Source organism: Monodelphis domestica, chromosome 1 (assembly GCF_027887165.1).
Source record: "Monodelphis domestica isolate mMonDom1 chromosome 1, mMonDom1.pri, whole genome shotgun sequence".
NCBI lineage: Eukaryota > Metazoa > Chordata > Mammalia > Didelphimorphia > Didelphidae > Monodelphis > Monodelphis domestica.
The window spans coordinates 356,137,137-356,152,522 of NC_077227.1; the positions used below are offsets into that span (position 1 = coordinate 356,137,137).

The 15,386-nt window shown below is 38.5% G+C and overlaps 1 long non-coding RNA gene across 1 annotated transcript in view; it reads left to right on the plus strand.

Moving 5' to 3' along the window:
* The first annotated feature begins 252 nt into the window (after positions 1 to 252).
* LOC130456382 (uncharacterized) overlaps positions 253 to 15,386 on the plus strand; it is a 58,890-nt gene continuing 43,756 nt past the window's right edge. The window contains exon 1 of the long non-coding RNA XR_008915150.1: positions 253 to 360. This is a non-coding gene — a long non-coding RNA (uncharacterized LOC130456382). The remainder of the gene's footprint in view (positions 361 to 15,386) is intronic.

Below are 15,386 nucleotides of genomic sequence, written 5' to 3' on the forward strand. Positions count from 1 at the left end.
AGAGTTTACCTTTTGTTTTCTGATGTTGGTACTTTAAAAAAATTCATAGGAGACAAGCACCGTATACGTGTATTTATGGGGGCCATGTAAAATAGTGGGAAGAATATTTCATTTGTGGGCAGGGGACTTGGGTTCAAGCACTGACTTTGCTAGTGTAGCAAGGAAAGTTTGCAAAGCTGATTGACAACCCTCAAGCCAAGATTCTACAGAGCTGGCTGGGTCAGGATTCTAAGACTGTTGGGGGGAACTGACAACTGTCTCTCTCAAATTGGAATTTAGACAGAGAGGCTGCGTGATTCTCCATGAAGAAATCATCTTTGAAGCTGCTTGACTTGGATTATCCTCAAGAAAAGGTTGAGTGTGAGTTCTCCTTCCACACTGGTGGACAGTTGTGAGTAGGGTGTGAACTTCCTCCCTTCCTGGATCTTGTAAGGACCCTGAATCTGAATTCTTCAGTCTGACCCTAACAAGGACTCTGGAGTTTGCAAGAATCTGGGCCCTTTTGGGCTTTGTCTTTTATTTACCTTTTAGTTAATTAGATGAAGTTTAGATTAGAAACCTTAGTGTGTTAAACTCTGGGTGGTTAGAGATAAGTCACTCCCTGATTCCCTTTATCCCAAATCCCTTTTATATATATTTTGTTAGTGTGATCCAGCTGTTAACCTTCCCTTTCCCTTTCCCTCCTAAAATCTCCTTATTACCCTAGTCACTGACTGTGTGGCTGTGGGTAAGTCACCCACTCTTGTCTTGCACTCTCCAGCTGACAGGGATTTTGGGAGGAGAATGTTTCATAGTTTGTGAAGTACTAAGAGAATGGAAGCTATTATTGTTGTATATTCTATTTCCTCTGAATGAAGCAAGTCTGCCTTTACAGAGAAGCCATTAATCATTGCTCTCTTGATGTAGATTGACAGTTTTAGTGCATGAAGCAGATTGCCAGCAGGCCTAGGGATTTCCCCTCATCATGCACTGTGCATTATGGTTCTTGCATGTGAGATTGAAAAATGGCAAGAGCTAGAATGGGTTTGTGCAGCCCAGCAACTAGATTAGTGCAGCCAAACCACATTGATTCCTATGTGGGGAGGGTTGAGAACAAGGAGACCATTTGGGATGAATGACAGTTCTGAATGGGAGATCTTTGGAAAGAAATGCAATTCATTACTTTCATCTAAGGTGGGTTGGCAGTGTGGTCAAGAGGGCATAGCCTCATCTCTGCTTTTGAATCAATTCAATTCAATTCTACAAGTGTTTTTCAAACCCTTCCTACTATGTGCCAGTTACTATTTTCACATTTATTATAAATATGGGCCTTTGTTTCAGGATAAGTTTGGAGTCATTAAAGAAACTTGCCCATTTTTCAAGGCAGCTCATTCTACTCTTTTCTTGTTTTCTGTTTAGTTCTAGGTCCATCTCACTGTTCATTTTTTGCAGTATCTGTCCAAGTCATCCATCCATCCATCTATCTATCTATCTATCTATCTATCTATCTATCTATCTATCTATCTATCTATCTATCTATCTTTCTTTCTTTCTTTCTTTCTCTCTTTCCTTTCTCTCTTTCTTTCTTTCTCTCTCTTTCTCTCTCTCTTTCTCTCTTTCTTTCTTTCTCTCCTTCTTTCTCTCTTTCTTCTTCTTCTTTTCCTTCTGCTTTCTCTTCTCTCATTCTTTCTTTCTCTCTTCCTTCCTTTCTCTCTTTCTTTCTTTCTTCTCTTCCTTCCTGTCCTTCCTTCCTTCCTCTCTTCCTTCTTCCTTCCTTCTCTTCCTTCCTTCCTTCCTTCCTTCCTTCCTTCCTTCCTTCCTTCCTTCCTTCCTTCCTTCCTTCCTTCCTTTCTTTCTCTCTTTCTTTCTCTCTTTCTTTCTTTCTTTCTCTCTCTCTTTCTTTCTTTCTCTTTTTCTTTCTTTCTCTCTTTCTTTCTCTCTTCCTTCCTTCCTTCCTTCCTTCCTTCCTTCCTTCCTTCCTTCCTTCCTTCCTTCCTTCCTTCCTTCCTTCCTTCCTTCCTTCCTTCCTTCCTTCCTTCCTTCCTTCCTTTCTCTCTCTCTCTTTCTTTCTTTCTTTCTTTCTTTCTTTCTTTCTTTCTTTCTTTCTTTCTTTCTTTCTTTCTTTCTTTCTTTCTTTCTTTCTTTCTTTCTTTCTTTCTTTCTTTCTTTCTTTCTTTCTTTCTTTCTTTCTTTCTTTCTTTCTTTCTTTCATCTATCTATAATACTTACATGTATACTCATCAGTGGAGATTTAGATACACACACATAAAACTAAATTCTCTTTCTCTCCTCTCTGACCTCTTTTTTACTCATATGCTTATCACCTTGGTTGAGGTCCTTATCTTTTATTGGACTATTGCACTGGCTTCTTAATTGGTCTCTTTGCTCAAGTCAATCTCTACTCCAATCCAACCTTCATTCAGCTACCAGAATGATTTTTGTTAAGTGCAGACCATGTCACTCCCTGACTCAATAAACTCCAGTGGCTTTCTCTTGTTTATAGAATAAAATATAAATGCCTCTGTTTGACTTTTAAAGTCATTTACAACGTGTCTCCACACTATTTTAAAAATTATATTTATACATTTCTTTCTATATTTTCCAATTCAGACAAATTGGACATTTCTCTGTTGCTTATACATATAGCGCCTGCCTCATAGCTTCATGTCTTTATAATAACTGTCTGCAGAGCCAGCCCTGCACTTTCCTAACCTTAGCCTCAAAAAATCCCTTTTCCTTCAAGAAGCAGCCTAATCAACAGCTTTTACATGGAGACTTTCCAGATTTTCCCAAACTGCTAGTTTTCATCTTCCTTAACTATCTTCTATTTATTTTCTTTGTTCTGTATACATTTATGTGTTATCTCCCTGATAGAATAGGAGCTTCTTGAGACTACTGCTTGTCTTTCCATTTTTCTGGTCTTTGTCTTGGTGCCTGGCACTAGCTCAGTAAATGCTTGTTTATCAATTGATCCAGCATTGATTGTGAGACTATCAGCTTCTTTAAGCAGATTGTGTTTTGCCTTTTTAGCACTAGAGGATAGCACTTAATAGGTTCTTTCTGCTTGATTGATGATGATTTGTGTCTAGGCAATGATTTTTGTCTTTATGCTGATGAAATCACAAACCTGGGGAAATATTGAGGCATGATGCCAAAGGAGCTGACCAATAGGAGATTTTAAGCAGATTGTGCCTTGGATCAAGTAAAACTGACTTGTGATTAATATATGAGCTGTTGTCTTGGAAATGTTTTAAAAATTGATGAAGAAATGTGTGTGTGTGTGTGTGTGTGTGTGTGTGTGCAATCACACCCACAGATGTTTGTACTTCTTTGTTTTTTAAGCCCTTCCATGAAACCTAGCACTTTTTTAGAAGAGGTTTGTTAAGCAAAGGTCTGAAATTGTTTTGCCAAATCTTCCCCATGGAATTAGGAGGCACAGTTAATGAGCTTTTCCCTTTATACAAGCATGTTTCCTAACTCTACAACTTTCCTACCATCTCTTTCCTTTCCCTGTCCTAGGTTTTATTTTAGTCCTCTTGTGTGATAAAAGGTCAGTGGTCACCCCTATTTTCTCACAGGTATCACTTATTCCAATTGACATTTACACTTGAGTAAACCTTAAACTTCTCTGACCTTTTTTTAAAAGCTAGATTTTAAGAGATATTTTCTTTCTCTCTTTAAAACAGTGTATTATGGTTGCTTTTACTTTGAAAGGGCACATCTATCTCTTCTAGAAATGCATTATTTCTTGGGACATTTTATATGGCTATTTCAACCTTCTTTTTCATTGAAAACTGGGAGTCCATTTCTTCTTGAGCAGTGTCTGAGTTCTGCCTTGTGGACACATAGGAACTGTTTATTGATGTTTTTAAATTATTGAGTCATGTACATACTTATTTTCTTCAAAATGGGGACTGAATTTGTGATTTTGTTGGCTTAAAGAACTTCCAAATAAGGAAACTTCCTTTACTTGTTCAGGTTTCCTGGTGAAGTTCAATCAATTAATAAACATTTATTGTTGTTGTTCAGTCTTCTCTGACTCTTTATGACCCAATTTGGGGTTTTCTTGGCAAAGATATTGGAATGGTTTGTCATTTCCTTCTTCAACTTATTTCATTGATGAGGAAACTGAGGCAGAGTTAGGGGACTTTCCTGGGGTCTCACAGCTAGTAAGTGTGTAAGGTCAGATTTGAAGTCAGGAAGATAAATCTTTCTGACTCCAAGCCTGACACTCTATCAAGTGTGCCCACTAGCTGTCCAAGCATTTATTAAGTACCTGCTATATGCCAGGCTCTAAGCTAAGTTCAGCAACTTCTCATCTTAGAAAGCTGCCTAGAGCATGAAGAAGTTAAGTGACTTATTGAGGGTCACACAGACAGAAAGTGGCAGAGGCTAGACTCAGACCCACGGCTTCCTGATTCTGAGGCCAGCTCTGTCCAGTGTGCCACATAGATTCTCTTTTTAATTGCACTGAAGTAGAATCAGCCCTTCAATGGTCTATTAAGCACTGAAAACAAAACACAACAGATAGAGGTATTTGCAGAGCATCTACATGAAACTCTCCATGATAAATCAATTGCAGAGCAGCAGATGATCTGCGTTGGTAAGGATGGTTACTTAATTGACCACAGGTCAGTTTTAGCCAAATTTTAACAATGATTTAATTATAGACTTAAAATGAGAAAGGATCTCAGGAGTTTTCTAGTCCAACCTTTACCTGAAGTAATATTTTTTTCTTGACAACATAAACTAGAGAAATCATCCAGTCCCATATGAAGACCTTCTAGTGATGAGGAACTCACTACCTTTCAACCTGGCTTTAACTGTTGGACAATTTTAATAGTTGGGAAGCATTTTCTTCTCTAATCTACTTCCCATCAGTTTTAATTCTGTCCTATAAGTATGTCAAAACAAGTCGAATCCCTTTTCTTTGCGTAGTTCTTCAAATGTTTGAAGATAACCCATGTCTTCTATAGATGGAACATACCCATTTCCTTTAGCTAATCATGTAGGGCATGTTTCTGAGTCTCCTCTCCTTCTTGGTCACTTTCTTCTGATTGCATCTTAGCTTAGCAACTTCACTCCTAGAACGTATCATCCAGAACCAATCACTGTATGTGAGATTGAGTGTGTGATCAGGGCAGAATACAGCAGGTTGATCACCTCCCTCTTTGGGATTACTAGACTTTTATTAGTGCAACCCATATTAAGCTTGTAGTCCACTAAGACCCTAAGATCTTTTTTCCCCCCACATGAACTGATACTCATATATCTCCTATTCTGCAATTGCACAGCTGATTTGTCAAACCCAAATGTAGGACTTTATAATTCATTCCTATAACTATCATCTTGTTTATATCAGTATGTTCTTCAAACCTATTGAGATATTTTTGAATCCTACTTTTGTTGTGTTCCTTAGCTATATAGATTACAGATATCTGAGAAGCATTATACTTATTTGTTCATTGGAATCATTGATAAAAAGAATGAATGGCATAGGGCCAAGGAGATATTTCTGGGGTAATGCACTAGAGACTGTCCTACCAGATGACATTGGTTCATCAGTCACCATTCTAAGGGGGTAGTTGTCTATGTGGTTTTGAAGCCAAGTAATTATACAATCATTTAAAGTATCATCTCTGTTTGTCCATAAGAAAGTGTAGAAAAAAGCTTTTTTCCTGATGGATTTGTTTTCAGGTCACATTATAAAGAGGTTGTGCATGTCTTCTTCCTTTCAGCATCTTCTCACTTAGAGGTGGCCATCTCTATCACCTTCCTATCCTTCTACTTTCTAGGAACCCATTGTTCTTATGATTTTCCTTCTCTAGTTTCTCCCCAGCAGTACCAGTCCAGGAAAATGTCTCGGTGACACAGTTGCTTGTTGTGTTAAAAAAAACCTGTCTCAGATATGGTCCTGGTTAAGTCAAACCTCTCTCATTCAGTTTCCCCACCTTTTACTGGGCAATGATAATAATAGCACCTGCCTTAAAGGGCTGTTATGAAGATTAAATGAGACAATATTTGTAAAGTGCCTTGCAAACCTTAAAGAGCTATTTAAATGTAAGTTATCATTATTATATCTGAGTTAAAATTAATTACTCTAGAGAAGACCCTGAACTATAAGTTGGGACATGTGGACTCTAGTTCTGACTCTATCACACTTGTGTGGTAGCCCTGGACAATGGATTGTCAGGAAAGTTGTACAATGGATAATGTCAGTGATCAGAATAGAAAGCCTCTAAAGTTCCTTTAAGACATTCTGCGAGTCTACATTGTGGCTTTCACATATTTTCTGACCATCATTCCCATAGGGGGAAGGCACTTTATGGTAGAAAAAGCATGGTGCAGTGGGAAGAACACCAGATTAGGAATTAGTCAACCAAGCAGCCAATCAGTTAAACAAAGCTCAAGCAACTAAGTGCTAATGTTCACCAAACAGTGTGCTTGGGATTTGGGAATACAAAGGTGAAAATGAAAGAGTCCCTGCCCTCAAGAAGCTTACATTCAGTTGGAAGACAGTTTTTGTTGTTTAACAGTTGTCACAGTTGTGTCAGATTCTTTCTGACCTCTTTTTGGGGTTTTCTTGGTAGAGATACTAGAGTAGTTTGCATTTTGTTCTGCCCATTTTACAGATAAGGAAATCGAGAAAAAGAAAGTGTGGAAGACAATATGTAAAATATAATGAAAAGGAACAGATGAATACAGGACAATTTTGGTAGGGGGAGTGGGAATGAGGAAAACATTAGAAGCAAAGGGAACTTGTAAGCTTGAACTGAACTTTAATAGAAACTAGAGCCTCTAGGAGACAGAGACAAGGAAGTATTTTTTTTTTCAGAAATGAGGGATAGCCTATGCAAAAACAGAGATGGTAGGTAGAATGCTACATTTGAGGAACAATAAGGCCAGAGCCAAAGAATGAATGGAAAGGGGCAGGTAGGTGGCTCAGTGGATTGAGATGGGAGGTTCTGGATTCGACTGCAACCTCAGACACTTCCCAGCTATGTAATCTTGGGGCAAGTCACTTAACCCCCATTGCCTAGCCCTTACTGCTCTTCTGTCTTGGAATAAATACATAGTATTGATTCTAAAATGGAAGGTAAGGTTGTTTTTCTTTTTTTTAAAGAATGAATGGAGGAGAGAGATGTGTGGTAAGTTTAGAAAAGTAGCTGGAGCAAGATTGTAAAGGGCTGGAAATACCTAACAGAGGAGTTTGTATTTGCTCCTCAGTAATAGGGATCCATAGGAAGTAGTCATTGAGCAGGGGATGCATGTGGTCACCTCTTTGTTGTGGCAATTGGGTGAAGGATAGATTTGAGAATGGAAAGGCTTGAGCCGAGGCAATCAATTAGGAAGGCACTGTAGTATTTTAGGTGAGAAATGAGGAGATGCTGCTTTAGTGTGGTGGATAGTGTGAGAAAAGAGAAGGCAATGTTATTTAACAGAGAGGGTGCTGATCTTAGGGTGAAAAAGAACTGGGTTTGAATGCTCAAGGCAAGTCACTTAACCTTCTTGGGTCTCAGTTCCTTATTCATAAAAGTAGTGGACTGGATTGCAATAACTTCCAAGACTCCTTCCAGCTCTAAAGCTATGATGCTATGTGATAAAGAAACAGATGTGAATAATGTGGTGGAAGTAGAATTGAAAGACTTAGCAAATGAAAGAGAAGCAAAGCAACTCGGTCAGGGTCTCACAGATGACTTGTAAGACCTGAATCAAATCTCATCACCATCATATTCCCTTTGAGAATTTGGGAAACCACTTTATCATCTCCTCCCTGGGCCCTGTTTTGCTCATGTATAAAATAAATACGATTGTCCCTAACTCACAGGGGTGTTTTGATGAGGGTTCTGTACAAAACCTGATGTAAACAAGCGTGGCATTAGTATTAGAAAGAGACTTCTAGTGCAAGCCGTCCATCATGCCTCCTAGGAACTCAGAGTCTGCTGCCTGGCATTTTGCTCAAGGAACACTCCAGATTCCTTTGGAGTTGTATTTCAGCTGTAAGGCTGAAGTGGGAGAGAGCACCACTTCATAATGGCACCTTCATTAAAACAAACTCACAGCTAGGAGGGTGGCAAATATTGCTGATGTCAATATCAGGACGTGGTACTTGGGGCTTAATGAGCAGACTGCATTTCTAATAGTCTTCATGATTTTGCTTGCCTCCATGGGAGAAAGGTTATCAAGCATTCTCCAACTCTCTCGGGGATCAGTTATAAAGAATGGTATTTACACGTAGGTAAACCATAAATCTTTTTGACCTTCCTGCAGTTAGAAGCATTTAACAGTGTATCATTCCCTTTTTCTTGGGGACGAAGCTTTTGATAAAACTATCTGTCAGTTGCCTTAAGTAACTTCTAGACAACTGAGGATGCTGTCAGGCAGAAGAGAAAAGTGACTCAGTTACTTCTGGTGAACAGTGACAGATTGTTTACAACGAGAAACAAAAATTTAAAGTGGTTTTCTTCAAAGACCCTACCAGATGAGTGACTTGGCAGATGGTTAAGAAGTCGTGAGGTGTTTTTCCTTTTCATTTTGTCATGATACTTTTAAGTGTGGGGGATGAAGAGCTAAGCCCTTTCCCTATTAAGGCATAGTAATGTAGTAGAGGGGAGCATACACTGGGGATTTAGGAGACCTAGCTCCCAGCTTTGCTTTTAATTGGTTATTACCTTGGCTAAGTCACTGAAGCCCTTAAGCTTAAGGGATTCAGCAACTTAGTCAGGTCTTCTAACTCCAGGTTCTAAACTCTAAACCTTGGACATTTAATTCAATAAGCATTGAGTAAATAACTAAACATAAGCAAGTAGGTGTATAGTAAATAGAATGCTGGGTTTGGAGTTGGAAAGACCTGAGTTCAAATGTGATCTAAGACACTTACTAGCTGTGTGACCCTAGGCAAATCTCTTATTTATTTACTTTTTTTGCTTCCATGTTCTCATCTGTAAATGAGGTGAATAATAGTGAATAATAGTGCTACCTCCCGGGTTTGTTATGAGGAGCAAATGAGATAATAATCATAAAATGCTTAACACATTCCCGGACACATAGTAAGCACTTTTATAAATGTTAGCCATTTTCTACTACTATGTGCCAGGGGAAAAAAGACAAAAATGAGAGTTCTTTCCCTCAAAGAGTTTATTTTCTTTTTGGAAACACAATGTATACAAATATATATATGCATATATATATAAAATGTATATGAATAATATATATATAATAAAGATAATGTAATTTGGGGGTGATTAGCAGTTAGAGGGGAACCAGAAAAGGCCACATGTAGGAGATAACATCTGAGTGAAGTTCTGAAGGAAACTTTGTTGTTCAGTTGTATCTGAGTCTTTCTGACCCTCTTTGGGGTTTCCTGGCAAAGATACTGGAGTAGTTTGTCATTTCCTTCTCCAGCTCATTTTACAGATGAGGAAACTGAGGTAAACAGGGCTGAGTGACTTGCCCAAGGTTACATAGCTATTATGAGTATGAGGTCAGATGAATCTTCCTGACTCCAGGTCTGACACTTTATCCACTGTGCCATAATGGCACCCTTAGCTGAGGAACACCAGGGATTTGCTGTTTTACCATTTCATGTTATTTATTTCTTTAGGCAAATGTTTCATCTCCCAAAGAAAGAAAGTATCTTGAGGAATGAATCATACTTTGTTTTGGTCATGTTTGGGTCATGAAGCTCACAGGAAAGCTCCTCACACAAAGGGACTTGACCTGTGATTTCTTTACTATTGGGAACTCTCAGTGAGGAAACTACTATTGCAAGTTGGAATCTTCTCTACCATTTAGTGTCCTAGAGGGATGCCCAGAATGCCGAGAGTTTCTGTGACTTGTTCAGGGTCATGTAGTCTGTATGGATCAGAAGGGATACTTGGACACAGGTCTTTCTGGCATCAAGGTCTTATTGTTTCTCTATCTCTTTTTTAGAGAGGGATTTTTTTTGGAGGAAGAGGGAAGAGAAAGTTGATTTTAAATGATTGTATTTGAGTTTCCAAATCCTTAAAAGCTTCAAAGCAAGTTTTCTTTCTCTACTAACCTGGTACTTCTCCATTTGGCAAAGACTGGCTTTTTCCACCTCTGTTGCCAGTGGAGCATCAGCCAAGATGGTTTTTGCTGTATGGGTTTTTTCGTACCATCAGCATCCCTGATGATGCTCATCAATAATGTCAGCAAAGTTCTGGAAGCAGTTGGCTAAGTTAACCCAGTCACTTTGCTTTTTCTTGCTACTTTATGGCTGCCTGGTGTAACAAGGCAAAATGTCTGGAGGGTCAGAGTATTGTTTTAATGTGTCAGCAGGATTGTGTGTGTGTGTGTGTGTGTGTGTGTGTGTGTGAGTATCAGCAGTTATTTTCTGATTTAGAGGACTTTATATGGATCTGAATATTTCTGAATTTCATTATTAATCATCACACAAACATATCCAGAGAAAGGCAGGTGATACCAAAGAGCTTTGCTGCCTTGCCCACTGCCATTGACATGTTGATGTGAGTTATAGAACCACACTGCTAGAAAAGATCTCAGAAATTCATGGTCCAACCCACTCTTAAAGTATGAGTCTTCTCCATACCACCATGTAGTTATCTCTAGTTTCAGGGAGATTAATAACTTTGAGACAACTCTTACTATACAACTCTTACTATAAATGAGTTGTTCTCATTTCGAGTCCAAATCCATTTTATTTCCTCTCTGGTTTTCTACACATACACCTATTTTTAGGGCAATGAGGTAGTGTAGTGGATAGAGTGCTAGTCCTAGAGTCAGATAAATCTGAGTTCAAATCCAGCCTCAGACACTTATTAGCTATGTGACCCTGGACAAGTCATCTACCCCCCATTTGCCTCAGTTTTCTCATCTGCAAAATGAGCTGGAAGAGGAAATAGCAAACCTCTCCAGGACCTTTGCTGAGAAAACACCAAATGGGGTCACGAAGAATTGGATATGACTGAACAAAATGCTTATTTCTGACCTCAAGAACCAAGGAGAGAAAGTTCAGTTCTTCTTTGGCTATTTGAAGACATCAATCATTTTGCTCTCTTCCCCTCTCCCTTGCCTCCATTTCTTTTCTCTAGACAAAATAATACCATTTTCTTTAGTTTATCATTTCCTTGGATGACCTTCCTGCTGAGCTATGGGATTTGAGGGACTGGTAAAAATAATTGTTTATTTCACTGATGTAGAAAGTGCACTTTGAACCAGCAGATATCTTTGTTTCAGAATAGTTAATGTTCTTCCCTCAGAACTCTCAAGAATTTATTGTTTATTAAATAAAAGACACTTAAAGTTGTGCCTAAAAGCTAAAGCTTATCGCCACATTTAGAGTATCCATCCATTCATCCATCTATCTATCCATCATCTAAGAACCTTTCATCCCATCTATCTTCTGCATTCATTCATAAAACATTTTTTGAGATTTCTGTTTAAATAGAGAATAATCAATTTCTAGATTGGAGACATATAGAGAGGTAAATGATATAGCCCCTGTCATGACAAGCCAGTAATCTGGTTATAGAAACAAAATATTCTCATACCTAAAGATAATAAAGTAATATATGAATAAATGCAAGATGATATATTACAAGCAGTATGAAATGCTCAGGGGATATAGAAAGAAAGAATTAAAAAATCATTTGTTAAGCACTTATCATGTACTAAGAGCGAGTGAATTTATAATGACAAAAGTGAGACAGAACTGACCTTTAAGGAGCTTAAATTCCTATAGTTGGAGATAAAATTTTGAGGGGGTTGGTTGTCAGGGAAAGGTATTTTGGCTTAGGAAATCACAAGAATGGTAAGTGGAGCCATAAGGGAATTGATCAACGTCTTCTTTTCACTAACAATAGCATTGATTTGATTATTGCTTCAGAGCTAGAAAATAGGATTGGCTTGGGTGGTATACTTGAGGATGACAAGAAGATGCCTAGGGAAGAATATGTAACCTGTCTAGGGATGGCTAAATATAGCAGGTCATGTGACACACCAATCAGAGCACCATAGATCTTTGTGTGGGAGTTCCAGAACTGAGCAAGTTAAGTCCTTCTGGAGACAGTCAGTAGTCAGGGGGTGCAGTGGCAAAGTGGATGACAAGGTACTCTTGGTCCAGAGGGTACAGCAGGATAATGAATGACAGCAACAATTAGGATAGATGGCTAGGAGATAGTTGAGAGGGAATGGAATGATCATCATTGGGTACAAATAAAATGACAGAACTTTAGAGTGAGAAGTGTGCAGTGGGATGAAAATTGCATCTAGTGTCAGAGGATTTTGTTCAAGCAATAGTATGCAAATAAATGTTTAACAGCTGGCTCTTTGAAGAAAAAAATATACCCAAAGTCCACTTTTAAGTTTAATCTGCATTATTGACACTTTCCCCTATCACTTTCTTATGTATTGATAATCAATAAAATCAAGCTCTGGTTTGTAGCATTTACTGATGTTTGGTGGGATAAATGCTCATGCTGAAAATTTAATAATTGGCTTTTGTGACCCAGTTTGAGATGACTCCAGCTCACCTCTAAGCTTGGATTTGAACTCTATGATTTTATCAGTATGACTTTGGAAAAGTCACTACAGAGGCCCTGTGTTTAAATATCAGTTCTGTTACTTAATGACTTGTATTCTTTCCTTCTTTTCTCCCTTTCTCTCTCTCTCTCTCTCTTTCTTTCTTTTTTCTTTTTCTTCCTTTCTTTTTCTCCTTCCTTCCTTCCTTCCTTCCTTCCTTCCTTCCTTCCTTCCTTCCTTCCTTCCTTCCTTCCTTCCTTCCTTCCTTCCTTCCTTCCTTCCTTCCTTCCTTCCTTCCTTCCTCTCTCTCTCTCTCTCTCTCTCTCTCTCTCTCTCTCTCTCTCTCTCTCTCTCTCTCTCTCTCTCTCTCTCTCTCTTCCCCCTCCCCCCTCTCTCTCCCTCTCTCTCTTTCTTCTTAGTATCAATTCTAAGACAGAAGAGCAGTAAAGACTAGGCAATTGAGATTAAGTGACTTGCCCAAAGTCGCATAGCTAGGAAGTGTCTCAGGCCAGATTTTAACCTGGGTCCTCATGACTGTAGGCCTGGTGCTCTATACACTGTTCTAACTAGCTGTCCCCTGAACTTTATTTCTTAAGACAAGCCAATTAAATTCACTTTGCTCAGTTTTGTTATTTACTTAGTTAGACTAGGTAGTTTCTAAGTTTTCTGTTGGCTTTAAATTTGTGATATATGATCTCTTTGGATCTAAGTTTTCTCATACATTAAATGAAAGAGATGGATTAGATGGCCTTGAAGATGCTTTCCAGCTCACAATCCAATGATATTATAAGACCATTTGATCCAAACCATTTATCTTACAGATGTGAAAACTGAGACTAAGAGATTATTTTTTTGGAAAAGGCAGACTTTGAGCTAAGTCTTTAAGAATGTATTGGACAAGGATTGACAAATCAATGTAATAGATTGACAAAAAGAAAGAGCAACAGTGTTCTAACTATGGTGGGATGGCATGAGAATGCAAGTGAAGATGAGTATGAATAAAAAGTACACAGGAGAATGATAGTAAGATTGACTGGATCTGAGAAGACATACTGGGAACTCAGAAGGAATGAGATTGGGAATATAAGGAAACTGAAATGCTGATGAGTTTACCTCTGATATCAATAGACAATGGAGAGACACAATTAGAAGTGATTCCTGTGATATTGGTGTAGCCCCATCTCTGGGTTTAGTTCTCTACCTGGACACAACCACTAGCAAATTGTGTCTCAAAGAGTTAATTGACTGCTGTTCTCAGTGTTCTAGGGGTAACGCTGATGGGCTAAGTTTATAGTGCAATTATTTGCTCAATAACACCCAATGGCATACATCCACTTGGCTCAATAAATAAATAAATGCAAAGGCATTTCCCAAGATGGTTTAGTAAGAGTTGTTGGTGCCAAACAACTTTTCCTCCTCAAAGCTGTCCCACAAATACACAATTGTCCAGAGAAGAATGGGCTCAAACTTAGAGTACAATGGTAATGAATCAAGTATGACAAAAAGTTAACTCTTGACTGAAAGTATTTTGTTCAGTTTATAGTTAGCCCTCTTTTTCTGGTGCAAAGTATTGAGAGAATGAGAGAAACAGAGAGAAACAGAGTAGAGAGAGGGAGGTAGAGACAGAATCAGAGACAGAAAGGGAGAGATATAGAAAGACAACAGAGGAGGGATATAGTGGGGGAGAGGAGACTGGAAAAAAGGAGGAAGATAGAAATAGAGAAAGAATGATGAGACAGAAATACAGACACACCCAGAGCTTGACACTGATTAGTTGAGGTGGTAGTGGTGAGGTTTGAAATCTCCTCACCCTTGGAAAGATTTGTGATGATACTGGTTTGGGGACTACTTTCATCAAAGCAAACCCAAACCCATCTATGTTTTATAGTTACTGTGGCTGAAGAATTTATCACCTGATGGCCAACCTCAGACAGAGTAATGAGGTTCTTGGCACTTAGATAGGATAGTCATGACACACAGTCAATATTCAAAGCCTTTTCGGCTTGTTAGGATCAGTTAGGGCAGGAACTGTGTGTGTGTGTGTGTGTGTGTGTGTGTGTGTGTAAGAAATTGAGGGGGATAGGACAACAAGTGGTTAATTGTGGGAATTGGGTGAACCACACAGATTTCTTCTTGTGATTAAATTTTGGATATAACTTAGTTCTCTTTCTATTCAATTATGGATCTAGTCCAAATTCTATCCTGAAGAAAAGTTTATTCAATAGGAATTCTGAGAAAATCTTATTGCTTTGTTTGAACCTAGTCCTGCATGGCTGGGAAATTGGACCACCTGTACCTGCTGTTTAGAGACCCTTAACCAAGGACAAAATTGAATAAAAATGCAGCCAGATTTTCAGATTGAAGTAATAAATTTTCCCATAATAGTTTCTCTCAAGCAAACTATGTGTCTTATCAGAAAACTGGCCCCATACTGATCAATCAGTTACTGTTTCCATGTTCCTTTGATTGTTTACAGATACTTAGGGAGGAGTAGAATATCTCTTTTTCTGATTTAAGGGAATTGTACCTGTTCACTCCCTCCTTACTTGGAAAGCCCCTAATGTTTTTCATCCAATTAGAAATCAAATTACCTAATATGCTGTTTTTCTCAATTAATTGGTTTTATTTGATGAACTGTTTTTAATGTATAAAAGTCTGTCTCTCACCGTGTTTGGAGTCCAGCCCTAATAAACTGAGGAAGGGGCCTGGTCCTGATGTGTTATTGGCATACATTGCTTAAAAAAATAAAAAAAAATTTTTTTGCTTCTTTTAGTCATTTCATCTTTTGCTGGTTACATTGTCATGGACCCTTGGCAATCTGGTGACTACTATGACCCCTTTCTCACAGTGATATATATTTTTAGACCCTTACCTTCCATTTTGCAGTCAATACCGTGTATTGA